Source organism: Podarcis vaucheri (assembly GCF_965113315.1).
Source record: "Podarcis vaucheri genome assembly, chromosome: 4".
In the NCBI taxonomy this organism is placed as follows: domain Eukaryota; kingdom Metazoa; phylum Chordata; class Lepidosauria; order Squamata; family Lacertidae; genus Podarcis; species Podarcis vaucheri.
The window spans coordinates 28442392-28459741 of NC_138762.1; the positions used below are offsets into that span (position 1 = coordinate 28442392).

General features: G+C 43.2%; 1 protein-coding gene across 2 annotated transcripts in view; it reads left to right on the top strand.

Annotated features, from left to right (window-relative positions):
- The first annotated feature begins 453 nt into the window (after positions 1 to 453).
- Positions 454 to 17350, top strand: part of MTUS2 (microtubule associated scaffold protein 2) — a 297375-nt gene continuing 280478 nt past the window's right edge. Inside the window, exons 1-2 of one of the 2 annotated variants that reach the window (XM_082220222.1) lie at positions 454 to 938; positions 14442 to 14551. The gene's annotated coding sequence lies outside the window, so the exon portion shown is untranslated. Of the gene's footprint in view, positions 939 to 14382; positions 14552 to 17350 lie in introns of those variants that run through there. The other variant, XM_082220223.1, reaches the window with a different exon arrangement.

Consider the following 17350-nt stretch of genomic DNA (forward strand, 5'->3'; position numbering starts at 1 on the left):
GATTGGCACAGTCCATAAAAATCAAGTTGCAGCACTTATAAGAACTTATAACGATACTAAACCTTATCGCTAAGCATACTATGACACCACACCAGAAGGAAGAGGGATAGAAAGAGAAATTAAAACCTAGGCCCCTTCTGGCCTATAATTATAGTCAGCATGACCTTAATTGGAAGAGATAAGAGAAACCATTTCAAGCCAGCTGTACTCAGCTTCTCTGAAGGTATAACCCAAACAATCATGACCCTTCTGTCTGCTTCTCTTACACAGAGAAGCTTCTAGTAGCTTCTTGGATCCTCTTGTATTAACCAGAATAGGAAAAATCTCTACACATCAGATCAATACTTTATGCACTAAGAAATGCAAACCAACAAGGGGCTTGTTGGATTTTCTACTTCAGGTGCCAAAGTCACTGAGGTACTATGTATTTTGACTGGCGGTGGCCGGGGGGGGAGGGGGAGGAGAGGTCTGAAAAAAACAGTTTTTACTCTTTACCCTGGAATGCAAAATAGCTACCCTGTTGTGCTCCGTTATTCAGGTGCTCCTGAAATAACAGTAGGAAAGCATGTGGGCCTTGTTGCCAGCAAATCAGAAAAAGGCTTATTCGTTTATTTTTAAATCACTCTGGGGGGCAGCTTAAACTTTTTTATGCAATAAGTGGATGCTATGGCTTATTGGCAACTGGTGGTTCACTTGCTTCCAGGCCCATTTCAAGGTGCTGGTAATTCCTTTTTAAGGTCTATATGGCCTGGGCCCAAGTTACCTCAGAGACTCAGAGACCGCCTCCCTCCCTTTATTGGTCACCTGTCTGTCAGATGAGGAGATGATTGGCCATTCCACCTGCCACCCAGGGCTTTTTTTCCCAGCTGGAACTCAGTTCCTGCACCTCTCAGGTGGGCGCCATTGCCATTCCAAGAGAGCAAGAGAGGTAGTAATGGGTGAGTTCCAGTAATTCTTTTTTTCCTCTAAAAAAATTAGCACTGAACTTAACCTTACAAATATTTACCTCAGTGGGGGACCCAGTAGTCTTATTCCATATTAAGTGTGTGTGTGGGACCACAGCTTTAGAGAAATAAGATCAAGCGGCGTGTGGGTAAGGAATTGTCAGTGGTGGAGAATCTGTCAATTTTGGGTTTCTCTCCATTTATTAATTTCAGGCTGCCTCCTTACGGCACCACATTACTAATACTTGCATGACGCTATTTTGTGTAATATATGTGTTTTTAAAAGAATTTTCTGCCATATAATGTACTTTGTGCACTGTTTTCCTCAACATAATAATAATTATTATTATTTGTATACTGTCCTTCACCCAAAGATCACACAGCGGTTCATAACATTAAAAATACAAAAATTGTATATAATTTTTGTATACATGTTGGAAATTATATTATAGTAACTCCTGTAATGTAATATGACAACGTTTACCGATGTAATATAAGAATGTTAACAAACAAATAAAATGCAAATTCAAAAAAACAAAACAAAACAAAATGAGAATACAAAATACATAATAAAACAAAAACAAACCAAGAACAACTCCCCTCTCACAAAATAATTCATTTCTATGTACCCTTTGTAACTCCCTCCCATTAGACATTAGAAAGGAAACACCTCTGTTGCCTTTCCAGCACCTTTTGGAGACTCCCCCCCCCCGCCAATAAGTGTTTTATGTGGAATTTTTTATCCCAGTCTGTGTTGTATTTGAAATTGTTATTATATATGCTCTCATCGTTGATCTTTTTATTGCTAAACTGCTTTGAGATGTGTTATAGGGAGCGATTCATAAATGGAAATAAATAATTCAGTTACACATTTTTTGGTTGGAGAATTGCATTGCAAAAACTCAGAGAACTGTGAATTTTGAATGACAGGTGTTTTTGACTATGTATTGGTTTGGGAAGTGCAGTTTAGCTGAACAAATTTCTCCTCCATCCTTGATGGTGCCACCCACCCACCTTGTTAAAAAAAGAAGCCAGCTGATCTCCATCTTTTGCTGCACTTTGCTGGCAAAGTACAACCGTTTTAAAATGCACTTTGATGTGATCAATTCTCACTTTAATGGTAGAATCATAGAGTTAGAAGGGACCCTGAGGATCATCTAGTCCAACCCCCTGCAATGCAGGAATATGCAGATGTCTCATACAGGGATCGAACCTGCAACCTTGGCATTATTAACACCATGCTCTAACCAACTGAGCTACCCAATGGTTATGTTACTGGTACATTTTACCAAACTGTTGTTTGCTTTTGTGCTGCTTTTAATCTTACAATTTGATTTCTAAGTCTTTTCACGGTGCCTTTTGAATGTTCTTCCTTTGTGAGTCGCCTTGAGGATTTCAGCGGAAAGGCCACAGCTACATCTGGCAAACAAATAAAGGAGGAGGACACGTGCTTCCGAATTATGCAGGATGCCTCATCAGGCAGAATTATTTAGCAGGATCACTAATCACATTTGCCCCGCAAAATGTGTAAATTATTCAGAGACATTATTCCACCGCTGCTTCATAAACATTTTATAGCTCCACCTCAGGCCTTTGCCTTCACATTTGCATAGATTCCACTGGAGAAAATTGGAATTGTGGGCCACCAAGCCATTAGCAGCTAGATTGTAAAATATGTTCTCTGGGATTTCTGACTGACCTTTCTCCTATATGCTTTTAATAACTCTGCTGGGGTGGTGAAAGCAGGGCCAGATGTGCTCTTGGGGGTGGAAATGAGCTAATGTACGATGTGATGTAACTCTCGTTCCTTCCCGAATTGAGATTCTTCTGGAAAAAAGAAAAAAGGAATTGCGAGCCGCATTTAGATGAGCCGTTTTTCGTAAACATCCCCAGATTCTGCATGGAACACAAAGGACATGAATCACATCACAGCAGGCGCTCTAGCTGGGGAAGTGGCCCTTAGGAAGATTGCTTCCGTAACTCGGGCTTCATAATGAATGAGAACGGCTCTTAGAGGATCTGTAGGAAACTGATAGTGGCTTATTTAGCTCTGGTCTCACTGAAAAGGAGAAAAAATGTGGAGTGGAGGGGCGGAGCATTCCCTCGGCTTAAAAGAAGAAGAAAAAAGTGTGATTCTTCAAGCCACATTTGGATCCTGTTCTTGTTTTCATACCCCTTCCCGTACACCCCAAATTCCCTGTACAGCAAGGGTGACAGGGTTTTTGAAAAAAAGGTTTACAGTGTTTGCATAAGAGCAGAGAAAGCAGTATATGGATGCTTTGGGAACCAGAAGTGAAAACCAGAGCTTGAAAATAAAAGAAAAAGGACGCAGCACCACAATCCCAGCAAACTGATTCACTTCAGAGATCACATGGAAGATTTTGTGTAAATATGTTCGGAAAGTGTCTGGAGCTGCAGATGTGCAAGGCCTTTGGAGTAATAAAAACAGTAACACATCCATAGATAAGCAGCGTTGTTTGCAGGAACTACTTATTTTTTTTTTACCTTACAGGGTAGCTACAACAACAGCGACACATTTTTTGTACCTTCACAGACCCAGGAATTAGTTGTGGTAAGAGGCCAAGTCCAATGTGCAATTTTAAAAGCAGCTGGGGTCCCAACTTGAATAAAATATTTGGGGGGGGGGGAGCAGGTATGCCCCGCCCTGCATAAACAATCACAAGATGCGGCACAAACACTCCATTTGAATGTCAATGCCCATCAACTCGGGGGCTGGCTCCCTCAAAATTTTTTATAGGGGTGGGGAGCTGAAGGGACCTTGGTCCCTAGGAGTTGGCTCCTATTTACCCTACAAAAGGGGTTTATAGCCTATGGCAGGGATACCAAATTAACCATACAGAAGTTTGAGCAACACTTACCTATATTTGCACATACAGTTCAGTTGTACCTCTGGTTACAGACGCTTCAGGTTACAGACTCTGCCAGAAATAGTACCTCGGGTTAAGAACTTTGCTTCAGGATGTGAACAGAAATCGCGCGGCGGCAGCGGGAGGCCCCATTAGCTAAAGTGGTACCTCAGGTTAAGAACGGACCTCCAGAACTAATTAAGTTCTTAACCCGAGGTACCACTGTAGTTCATTCTTCCAGGTTTCCAGGGCTTTTTCCCCCAGCCGGAACTCACCAGAACAGTTCTGGCATTGCCTTTTTATAAGAGAACAAGGGAGGCGTTCATGGTGAGTTCCAGCACCTCTTTTTTCTAGAAAAATAGCACTGCAGGTTTCTCTCTTGCTGGGATTGTGAGAATGGAAACCGAGAAGATCAGGAAACAAAGGGTAATGCTTACAGCAGGCAGGAAATAATGACTTTGGGAAAAGAACAAGGTAAGAGCAGAATAAGGGACGCGGGTGGCGCTGTGGGCTAAAGCCTCAACGCCTAGGGCTTGCCGATCGAAAGGTCGGCGGTTCGAATCCCCGCGGCGGGGTGCGCTCCCGCTGCTCGGTCCCAGCGCCTGCCCACCTAGCAGTTCGAAAGCACCCCCGGGGGCAAGTAGATAAATAGGTACCGCTTACCAGCGGGAAGGTAAACGGCGTTCCGTGTGCGGCTCTGGCTCGCCAGAGCAGCGTTGTCACGCTGGCCACGTGACCCGGAAGTGTCCCCGGACAGCGCTGGCCCCCGGCCAATAAATGTGAGATGGGCGCACAAACCCCAGAGTCTGTCAAGACTGGCCCGTTCGGGCAGGGGTACCTTTACCTTTACCTTTACCTTTAAGAGCAGAATAGCACTGAAAGGTTCTCCGGCAGATTGCCATATATCCTCTTTTTCCCTTCATTCACTGGAAGGCCTGCTCTAATTTCTGAGATACTACATTCTCTAATCCTTTTCTTGTAAGATCTTGAAAGCTGGTGTTTGTGCTTAACAAAAGTGACAGTGCTTAGGATTCTGCACTTTCTGGTGGAATCCGCGCAATCCTCATTACGCAGCGTTACATCAGAGAAGCAGAGAGACTAAGGCTGTCAATTTGCTCAGAATTTTTTGTGCACATGCATATTTGTAATTTTATTTTTTATTATTATTGCATCTCTTCCAATGAGCTCAAGATGGCACACATGGTTCTCCTTTTCTGCTTTTTATCGACATGAGGTAAGTTAAGCTGAGAATCGGTGACGGGTCCAAGGTTACACAATGAGCTTCATGGCTGAGTGGAGATTCGGACCCTGGTCTCCTGGGTTTTAGTTTGATACTCTTAACAACTATTCCGCACTGGCATATGAGCCAGGTTTTGTTTTAATCAGTATGGTTGCCATATTTTGAAAACCAAAAAAGAGGACACATTTGCCAACTTCTACTTTTAACTATGTATCACTATGACAACTCTACCCATAAAAAAGAGGATGTGTCCTGGAAAAAGAGGATATATGGCAATCTGCCGGAGAACCTTGAGTTAGGATGCTTCCAGGCAGTTGTAGTTTTGGATTAATACTCCTTAAACAATATAGAATCATGGAACTTTAAGACTGTAGAGTTGGAAGGTACCACGAGGGTCATCTAGTCCAACCTCTTGCAATGCAGAATTTTTTTGCCCAACATGGGTCTCGAACCCACAACCCCGAGCGTAAGAATCTTATGCTCTACCAACAAGCAAGCATTTTGCAGTATCCAGATGATGTCATTGGCATCAAAATGCCTGCTCGTATACCCACTTAACCCAGATTAACACTTTATTGGGGAGGAGGCAGAGGAATCCAGAAAGGTTAAAACAAAAAATCCCTGATGCCCGGGCCCTGTTTGCAACATTTGACTTGAACCATTTGCAGCATTAACCCCCATTTGCAAGTGCCCTCATTAGAACTCTTCTCTGGGAGGTAGAAGCAGCCTGGCCCCCTCTTTTCTGTTCCCTTTCCCTATTGCAAAAGCAGCTCCTCCTGACCAAGGCTGTACAAATTCCCTGGATCCCGTGCAGTTCTCCTGTGTAGAGCAGACAGTAGGGAGGATCCAGCTTTGCATCAGCATATTTCCTTCCCACCCTTTGTGCCACAGTTCTAGCAGTTCAGCTTTTCACATTCTTCATCACCTTTGATGAAGTGTCTTCCATTTCCCTCTGATTTTCTGTTACAAACTTCCAGATTTAATCCCTTGCGCCTAAACTTCCTTTGATGATGCTACTTCTTTGATTCAGCGGGATGCATTGTTCTTTCTGACCGTCAACAATGCAACACCCAAAAATTCATTTTGAAAAGGTGCCAAGTGAGTTTCTGAGAAGTTACTCGACAAACAAACTTTCGGATAAAATAAGACACACTGACTGCTATTTCTCTCTTCCTTCCGAAGACATTTCACAACCCATTCCGTGGGATTCCTATATTTTCCTCCACTCCCATCCAGTACTCCAGGAATATCTTATCTCTGGTCCACATCCCTTATAGAACTTGGGCTTGTTTGGATAACGGCTTTGCATTTTTATGCTGTGTGACGTATGGTATGTACCAGAAGCTGAAAAGGGCTACCTGCTGTTCTGCATGTTACGTGCATGCTGTGCTGGAGGAAAAAGAATATAGGAAGTCCTTCCTCCTGGCTCAGGGCATCAGAACACTGCTGGATTCTTCCCCAGTATTTCTCCAGGCCTGACCACTCTGCCTGCTTGCACATACAGTAACACATGCACAGTGGTGGACAGCACGTATCCCCTGAAGTACAAGCACAGGATGTGTTGACCTAGCCAAGGCAATGTTTGTTATGTAAATGGGGTGGGGAGAGAAAGAGAACAGCAGTGTCGAATACGACTGCATATTAACAGGCGTCCATGATATTATGCCAGTGGTGTAGCGTGGGGGGTGCAGGGAGGCCGGCTGCACCGGGCGCAACATCGGGGGGGGGCGCTCGCACTCGAGTGCTAAAATCCACAGGTAATAATAATAATAATAATAATAATAATAATAATAATAATAATAATTTATTTATACCCCCCCCATCTGGCTGGGCCTCCCCAGCCACTCTGGGTGGCTTCCAAAAGAATATTAAAATACTATAATACATCAAACATTAAAAGCTTCCCGAAACAGGGCTGCCTTCAGATGTCTTCTAAAAGCCTGGTAGTTGTTGTTCTCTTTGACATCTGGTGGGAGGGTGTTCCACAGGGAAGGCGCCACTACCGAGAAGGCCCTCTGTCTGGTTCCCTGTAACTTGGCTTCTCGCAGTGAGGGAACCGCCAGAAGGCCCTCGGTGCTGGACCTCAGTGTCCGGGTAGAACGATGGGGGTGGAGACGCTCCTTCAGATATACTGTACCAAGGCCGTTTAGGGCTTTAAAGGTCAGCACCAACACTTTGAATTGTGCTCGGAAACGTACTGGGAGCCAATGTAGGTCTTTCAAGACCGGTGTTATGTGGTCTCTGCGGCCGCTCCCAGTCACCAGTCTAGCTGCCGCATTCTGGATTAGTTGTAGTTTCCGGGTCACCTTCAAAGGTAGCCCCACGTAGAGCGCATTGCAGTAATCCAAGCGGGAGATAACCAGAGCATGCACCACTCTGGCGAGGCAGTCCGCAGGCAGATAGGGTCTCAGCCTGCGTACCAGATGGAGCTGGTAAACAGCTGCCCTGGACACAGATTTGACCTGTGCCTCCATGGACAGCTGTGAGTCCAGAATGACTCCCAAGCTGCACACCTGGTCCTTCAGGGGCACAGTTACCCCATTCAGGACCAGGGAATCCTCCACACCTGCCCACCTCCTGTCCCCCCAAAACAGTGCTTCGGTCTTGTCAGGATTCAACCTCAATCTGTTAGCCGCCATCCAACCTCCAACCGCCTCCAGGCACTCACACAGGACCTTCACTGCCTTCACTGGTTCTGATTTGAAAGAGAGGTAGAGCTGGGTATCATCCGCATACTGATGAACACTCACCCCAAATCCCCTGATGATCTCTCCCAGCGGCTTCATGTAGATGTTGAAAAGCATGGGGGAGAGGACAGAACCCTGAAGCACCCCACAAGTGAGGGCCCAGGGGTCTGAACACTCATCCCCCCACCACTTTCTGAACACGGCCCAGGAGGAAGGAGCGGAACCACTGTATAACAGTGCCCCCAGCTCCCAGCCCCTCAAGACAGTCCAGAAGGATGTTATGGTCGATGGTATCAAACGCCGCTGAGATATCCAGCAGAACTAGGAAACAGCTCTCACCTTTGTCCCTAGCCCGCCGGAGATCATCAACCAGTGCGACCAAGGCAGTTTCAGTCCCATGATGAGGCCTGAATCCTGACTGGAAGGGATCCAAATGGTCCACTTCTTCCAGGGTTAGGGGGCGCAAATTACTTGCCTTGCCCCGGGTGCTGACAACCCACGCTACGCCACTGTATTATGCTTACCAGAATCTGCCTGTCAGAGGTTAATGCCCTTGCAAGGTTTTTGGACACCTCTAGATCTTAGCACTTTTCCTGGAGAACACGTTCCTGATCTAAGGCTTGATTTGGGGGCAGAGTTATAAGGTGGTGAAGGTTGCTGCCAACCACCTAGCATTTCCTTGGCCCAACATTAAGATCATGTCCAACCATGATTAGATCACAAAAGTCCTATTTTGCCAAGTGTTGCCCATGATCCAGCATATTCTGCCTGTTCGTTCAACCATAAAATGCCAGATTTTTGTCCTAGCTGCTCTGGCACTTATTCTCCAGCTCTTTTTCATTATTTTGTGCATAGACCATCCTAGAACAAAGTTCTCCTGGCTGCTTACAAAGTAGCAATAAAATGGTAACAATAAAAAATAATGCATTCTGGAATATAAGGGGAGGAGAATAGTAAAATGGAGTTAAAAGCTTTGCCAATTTGCTACCAAGCCAAGTTTAAAGTTTTTTTAAAAAAAATTACTAGTTTACCAAGCCCGAAACAACTTGGAACCAGATTACCATAAGAGGTTTTTCCTATGGTCACATAACAGGAAGTGACATCACAGGAAGAAATGGACCTAAAAACCTCTCATAGGTTAATGGATTTCCATGTGACCATTCTCAGGTGCTTTAGTGTCCAATGGGAATTTCTTTTAAAGAGGAATTTAAACGTTTTAAATAAGTAAAAGTTAAAACAAATTATTGTAAAAGTCTAGGGAAATTTACCTGTTGCTGTAAAGAAAACAACATGGGCTCCATACGGGCCTCTCCAAGGAGGGTTATTCCATTACTGGAGGCAGGGGGCAGTATGGGAAAGTATTAACTCACGTCCAGTAACATCTGCCACACATTTCCTGGCAGGGACACCAAGAGAAAGGTCTCCCAAGTAGAGCTCAGTGTCTGAGGAGGTACAGATGGAAAGAGGTGATTCTTCAGCCCTTTCTTGTTAGGAGAAAGGGCTAACAAATCCCATTTCCCAAGAAATCCAGGAATTGCAGCTCTGTCAGATATGCTTTAAATGTATAGTACAGAGGCGACGTACGACTGCCCCAAACTTTTTGCAGGCACAAACAGTTTTGAAAATAGGATCGCGTCTAACTGCTCTCAGTACCATCATGGGCACAATAAAAAGGAAGTCTGGGGGAGCTGTCAGATACTTTGGCTATGTCACATTTTTACATGGCTAGAACAGGAAAGTGCTTGGAAGCCACTTAGAGGTATTAGCCAAATGGGTACCACTCAACCTCACTATTTGCTTCCCCAGCTCCCCTTTCATCACCCTTTTGTTGTCATGCTGCTAAACCCAGAGCCTTCCATGGACCAGAGTCCCCTTTGTCAAAAGGCACGAAGTGTTATCTTCAGTTGTCAAATATATATTCCAAGTATGTCCACCCTCTCTTACTTCTAGGTCTTCCAGGTGCTGATAGACCCGAAGTCCCATCATCCCCAAAGAGCTTGGCCAATGGCCAGGGATAATAGTGGTACCTCAAGTTAAGAACTTAATTTGTTGTGGAGGTCTGTTCTTAACCTGAAACTGTTCTTAACCTGAGGTACCACTTTAGCTAATGGGGCCTCCCACTGCTGCTGCACTGCTGCCATGCGATTTCTGTTCTCATCCTGAACCAAAGTTCTTAACCCGAGGTACTATTTCTTGGTTAGCGGAATCTGTAACCTGAAGCGTCTGTAACCCGAGGTACCACTAGTCCAAAAACATCTGGGGGTTACATTGATACAGAGACAAAAGAAAGCTGGTAAACCTTTGGACCAGAAAGATGATGAAATGCAAGAAGCACTGTCAATACTTTCTAGGCCATCTTCAAACGTATATGACATAAATGCATTTACTATGGTGATTATGTGCATCTTGTCTACTTCTGAGCTTTGCGGAAACATTTCACAGACAGTAGCTCTTCATAGCTTTTTGGCCCACTCTTTGCATTCTCTCTCTCTCTCTGTACTATGAACATAACAGTTCTGCATCTGACAATGTGCTGCAGTCAATCTGTTCATCTTTCAAGGTGCCATAAAATCATTTTTTATCTGGACAATAGTATCTTGCTGTTAAGCGCCATCTTTTGAAAACCCAATGTAAGTGCAACTTGGTTACCTTTCAAAATCTCAATGGCCCATTTTTGTCTCTGCTAATAAAAAGAAAATGATGGAAACAGATATTAAGGCTTTTGTTTTCTCTTAATGTTGTTGATTTATCTTTGCTTGTGAAATGCTTTTCATAATGCTAGCAAACAATACACTCTGATAAGAATTCCTTCTAAAAAGGGGGGGATGGGCAACCATATTAATTCCACATTTAATAGTTTGCAAACCTAGATTCGTTCAGTGCTTAGCCTTACTACTGTGTTTATTAAAGCTCCTTTGCTTTTGAAGAAGCTAATACTTCTCTCCAGCCTGAATGTCCTCAGTCCCTGATGTATGTCTTGGTTGGAGGTACCAGAATCCACAACACATGGCACAACAGTGCAGTCTGGTTTATAGGGCTAACTGGTGTGGCATACAACTTCCATCATCCCTGCAACATGGCTAGTGGTCAGGGATGATGGGAGTTGTAATCCCAGCAACATCTGGATGGCAACTAATTGGCTACTCCTGCTTTTGCGATATGTGCAGATTAATGCCCTTTAAATAACCAAGCCACATCTCTGTTCCTATTTACAACTGAATTTTATTCAGCTTCAGTATATTTTAATATGGTGTGGGGAATCCATAGGCTGTTTACCACATGAAGAGACATGATTCATTTTCAGGAACATGAAGCAATTTTCATTTAAAATTTCATTAGGAAAACCCAATTAAATATGTCTAGATGCTGTTATCCTGTAAAAAAATTAATATTCAGAATTCAGACTAGCTCCTTTTCTGAATATGACTAATGCCAATTAAGTAAATGAAGTGGGGGCAATCATGCCATTACATCTGAACAAGAAAGCCTTGAGGGCTGACATATCAACAATCACTTCTCATGTACGGAGCAGGTGCCACTAATTGTGAACCCCATATATGGCTAATATAACCTATCAAAAATGGTTGCTTTTTGTTGTTTATTGCTTGGAGACTTCTAAAAACCTCCAGGGGGTGCCTGACAGATAGCTAGCTCCAAGCAATTTTGCAGGGTCTCATGTTTCATTCAGAGACTGCTCAAGACATTTTGATGCTTGAGGCAGAAGATTCAAATAGTACTCCCTCAAATGGTGGTTATCATAATCACCATCAAAATAACTGACAATCTGATGTCCTTTAATGGTACCCAGAATTTAGCACCTGAGGTAGGATACCTCCAGTTGCCTAATTCAGTTGAATCAGCTCTCCTTGCATCGTCTTGTTTATAGATCCAAAGAGCAAGAGTGCAAAGGGTGAAAATAGTTATTATATGGGAGGTCTATGACTGGATCTTCCCATGTACTTTTCTTCTTCTAAAAACAGCTGAATTCGTTCAGGAATGGGTATCTAACCTTTTCTACCTACAGCATGCAGGCCATCTCTGAGCCCTGCAGGTGCATTTAAATGAATAAAATTATATGGCAGCAGGAATGGAGACCTGAGCCCTCCAGGTGTGGCTGGGTTCCAACTCCCATCAGCCCCTGCCAGCTTGGTCAATGGTCATGGGTGATGAGAGCTGTAGTCCAACAACATCTGGAGGTCCACAGGCTCCCAGCCCATGTTGGGGAGATCAAACGGCAGGTGTCTTTATTGACTTCCAATAAAGTCAGCATTTTCAGGCTATTGGCTGTTTTCGAGGGCTTCCCTAATGATCTTTTTTGTACTTTAGCAAACCTTGGGAGTTTCCCTGAACCTGCTGATAGTTCTCTTTTCTGGGTGGATGGTGCTGTTTGGCTACATAATTAAAGGCACTCACCTCTGAACATCAGAAATAAAGGGAGTGTCAGTCTAAAGCATCTGCATATACTTTTTCACTCTCCAAAACTCCAGCTCATGAGGCTGATTCTGGCAAAATTACACAGAGACATACTTCAACTCCTGTGTAAAATGCCTATAATCATTTTTATTCTCTTGCAGGATCACCTTCAGAATGAACGTGTATTCAAGCACCACATTCCAAAGAAAAAGAAGCTGTGTTTCTTCTTGCAGCAAGAACAGATTCTTGTGACACCTTAAAGACCAACAAAATTGCTTTAGCATGATTATTTATACCACAATAGGTTTATAGGTCTTTAAGCTGTCATGGCTCTCTGTTTCAAGCAGTACATTGGATGAAGCCCAGTTTCTCTATAATCTAATGGTAGAACCCCACCACAACCAACAGCCAAAAAAACTCCACCAGGCACTATTAGCGTACCAAATATCCTTGATTCTATTCCTGGGTGCTCCAAGCTAACTTTTGCCTTTTCTGCTGATTCTGCAGCAAAGAGGTGTGCAAAATAATGGCTTGATGGTAGCGTCCTTGGCAGTGGAAGGGGCTAGCACTCCAACATCAGCAAAAGATTGTTGCTGAGGACCATCCAAACCTCCGATAGGGATCCAAGGAAGGAGAGTACCAGGGGCAGCCAGCCAAACTGACAGAGTGGCAGCTTATCAAATGCTGGCAAAAGACATGGGAAATTAGTCATGGATGTTGAGCTGGAAGCCCCTGCTGTGCTGAAGCAGACCAAAAAAAAAGCACATGGCTGTCCTGGCCTCCTCCTGCATCTCATTTTGACTCCTTCCCTGGAAATGCTAGCGACAGGCTTATTACTCATTATTATATAGAGTGTCAGTAAATGGCCTTTTCTTTTCTGTTTAGCTTTTTAAAAAAGGGAAAAACGAGCCATAATATAAGGCAATACAAGTGCAAAATGGTTTCAAATAAGCGTGTACAACAATGTCTTATAAATAGTAAGGTAGCAAATGGCTTTTTCAAGTATGAAATGTGACACTTGTTATATGAATAATATTTCCAAAATGTTGTCTAAAAGATTTTTTAAAATGATTTATTGTGGGGTTCTTTTTATTTATTACAAAACAAAACATGTTTACAGAATTCACTGTTTTGTTCTGTGGTTGTTGCAAACTCACTAGGATAAAGCAGTATCACACATTTAAAGGAGTGGCCAAATTTGTCAATTTCTCCTAATATGCACATTTTGTATGCAATATGCACTTTTTGCAAGCCATTTCCTCTAATACAATGCACATCTGTATGTTATTTTCACCTGTATATGTGCTTTTATGCACACTGCACATAGCATTTGCATTTCTTTATATATTACATGGCTGAAGAACTGCATCGCAACATTCAGAGGTGGCTAATTTTCAAATGATGGCTGCCTTTTGGTTCACATATTGTTCAGAAAGTGCAAATTTGCCTTTATTGTGAACCAAATCAAATTTATCACCATTCCTACCTGTTTAGTAACATAACAACCGTAATAAAATTAACTAACATCAGAAATAGCAGCATAGAAAAATCAATGGGGGAATATTTCAGCCTCCGAGGACACTGCAGCTACCCTTCAGGAGGCCATCCTTGAACAAAGGAACTTCAGGGGGAGACTGCAATGTGAAAACCATTTAATACATTAAATGGTTCAGTGCTACATTTGCTAATTGGCTTACCAATGCTAGGATGTATGTGTTGTCAACTCCTGTTTCTTTTGAATGGCCACTGCTAATAAGGTAATTATAATGGTCTGTGTTTTCTGAATATTCTTTCCTTCTTCCCTCAGTGTTACAATCTTCCTCCTCCAAACATCATATATATATAGTGTTGGGGTGTGTGTGTGTGTGTGTGTGTGCATGTGTGCATGTATGTATGTGCGTGCATATACATGTACTTGCAGCTCACAATAAGACTTCATGCATCTGATGGACTGTAATATACGAAAGCTTACATCATAAATTTGTTAGTCTGTAAATGTGCCCCAGGGCTCTGTTGTTTTTGCTGCAAGAGACTAACACTGATAATAACACAAACAACGTAACAGGCTGGACTTTAATTTCTCATAATATGTTTCGTTTAGAACCATATATTTTGATATATATGTTGAATCACATTTAAAAAGAATTTTATAGTTACATACAGCCTGTTACGTTGTTTGTGTTGCTATCAGTTTTGTATTTACGTGGCAAAGGGTTTGGTTGTGTTTTGCAAGAGACTAACACAGCTACCTTTCTGGAAATTGACCTATTCTTACATCTTCTAACAGCAGCCTGATCAAGAGCAGAAATCAAGAGCTGAAGGTTTTCACAGCATGATGACAAGCATTATTACCTGCAGATCAAGTAGCTCTTCTGAGGCATGAAACCCGGATCCTAAAAGGTGGGTAACTCTATTTTCTTAATAATGAAACAAAGAAAAGATAGCTTATTTTGTGGTGTGGTGGGAGGGCAAAGGAGATCATGGGTGATCCTACTAGCCTTCTGACTGGCTTCTACATAGTACAGCATATGATAAGCAAACTCAGTTCCCCTTGTTTGATACACTAATAGCAACTTTTCACCTGTAGTCTACTAGAATTCACGAGGGGTCTTGATTCAGATCAGGACCATAGTAAGGACAAATTAAATAATCCCCTTTCCCCTCGCATTGTGGTCCTGATCTGGATTTGCTTTAGAAAACCGAACTCAAGCACACACAGCAAGCTACGAATTTTAATGTAAAAATACAGGTGAAAATGGAAGGTTATATTCCATGATACACACCTTGCCTATAAAACTTCTCATGTTGAAATAGGAAATATAACTAGTTTAGATACCTGAGCTCTGGTGTGGAATTTAACTTAACCCTGGTAAAGAAAATTTATTCAGATTTGATTTGTAGATTTTTTTTTTGCAGGGGGTTGTCATTATTCCAGATCTATTGCTTGTTGAATAATGTTTAGTTTTTAGTGTTCTTCTAAGCGGCAATATTTTTTTTAAAAAAACTAAAATCAAATAAAATTCCACATACTAACTTTATCACCTAAAAATGTCATCGAAATTGCTCAGCATGCCCCTTCTACTGGCAGCCCATCTCTGAACCAGGAGAGAGCCCTTTGTTGGCCAGATGGCATTAATTTTAATGTGGTTTCCCATCCATGTCCTGTATAAATTGAGATGACAAGATTAAATTAAGAAGTCTGCTCTGGCATTGGCACGTTTGCTAACAGTGGTGGAGAAAGCCCTCCTCTGCTAATAAATCATGAGACTTCTAAGGAGAAATTTCAACACACATTTTAGTAACTTCATCACTGCTGCTTTTAATCGGTAATTAAGCATTGCAGAACGAAGGTGTTCTTCTTCCTGCCCCCCACCCTTTCGCCAAAGCTCTGCTTCCTAACCATGAGAGATGCTGGTCCAGCATCCTGATTCCACAGTAGCCAACCAGATGCAGAACCACAAGCAGGAGCCAAGCACAATAGCAACCGTTACTCAGAAGCATGGCTGCTATTGTGGCCAGCAGGCATTGCTGCCCTTATCCTCCATGAACTTGTCCAATCCTCTTTTTAAGCCACCAAAGTTGGTGGCCATCGCTGCTGTTAGGCATAGGTCATCAATAAAACAATAAATCACCCAATGTCTGTGAAGTTAACCATTTATTCAAAGAAACAAAACAGCTCAGTCCTAGGGTCACAGCAACCCTTCCAAGCAGGTCTTGCCCCAATAAACCAGTTGCGAGGACTGAAGGTCTCCACCTTCCCACTGCTCTCTTAAGGCTCCTCCTCCACTTCTTTCCCCAGTAGCCTAAGGCTCTGTCATCTTGTCTCTCTTTGCTCTGCCCTCTTCATTCCTTTCCATGTTCTGGGAGACCAAGGGGTAAGGGAGGTGGCCTCAGCAGGAGGGGGAAACTCCCTGGATTCTTCAGCAGCCTGCCTCGTCTCTATCTCCTGGCCCCATTCCTCTACTGCTTCTGATTCTGGACTGCTCTCTGCCACAGTCTTTTAACAGTATACAGACGAGAAAAACTGGGAAGCTGAATTGGGGACAGGTGAAGTAGAGTTGTGAGGGAACACTATGCTTGGGTCTCAACTTAGTAAGAACACTATGCTTGGGTCTCAACTTAGCATACCCCTTCCTCTTGGTTCATGTGGGAACCAATGACACTGCAAGCAATAGCCTCCAGAAGATCAAAAGAGACCACGAGGCTCTCGGCAGGAAATTGAAGCAACTAAATGCACAAATTGTCATCTCATCTGTCCTCCCAGTTGAACGACGTGGCCCAGGGAGAGAGGGGAAAATAGTGGAAGTGAACAGCTGGCTTCGCAAATGGTGTAAACAGGAACGGTTTGGATTCTTAGATCACGGACTGCAGTTTCTTGGAGATGGACTTCTGGCAAGTGATGGGCTGCACCTCACAACGGTTGGGAGAAATGTTTTTGCCAAAAATCTCAGAAACCTCATCAGGAGGGCTTTAAACTGACTAATGTGGGGGAGGGAGACAGTGCTCCTGAAGGTAGGAGTCTATCAATTAATGAAGATGATCATCCAAATGTCATAGACCAAATGGAGCAAACAGCACGCGGACCTAGTGGTGGGAGGAAAAAATCCTTAAATAAGAGACACAGGGGAATGATTAATGGACTTCTATGTCTGTACACTAATGCGCAAAGCATGGGAAATAAACAAGATGAGCTTGAGCTCTTGGTACAGCAAACTAAATATGACATAATAGGCATCACTGAAACCTGGTGGGATAAGTCCCACGATTGGAATGTAATAATGGGGGGATACAATCTATTTCAGAGAAACAGACCAGACAAGAAAGGAGGAGGAGTGGCGTTATATGTCAGGGATGTGTATACCTGTGAAGAGATCCAAGATTTAGATCCTCAAAGCCAAAGTGAGAGCATTTGGGTCAAAATTAAGGGAGAGAAGAATAACAGAGACCTCATTGTGGGAGTTTACTATAGATCCCCAAGCCAAACGGAGGACATAGATGATGCCTTCCTGGAACAGATGGCCAAGCATGCAAAAGGAAGGGAGATAGTAGTAATGGGGGACTTCAATTACCCGGATATTTGTTGGACGTCAAACTCAGCCAAGAGCATAAGGTCAAACAGATTCCTCACTGGCCTTGCAGACAACTTCATTGTCCAGAAAGTGGGAGAAGCAACAAGAGGAACAGCCATTTTAGATCTGG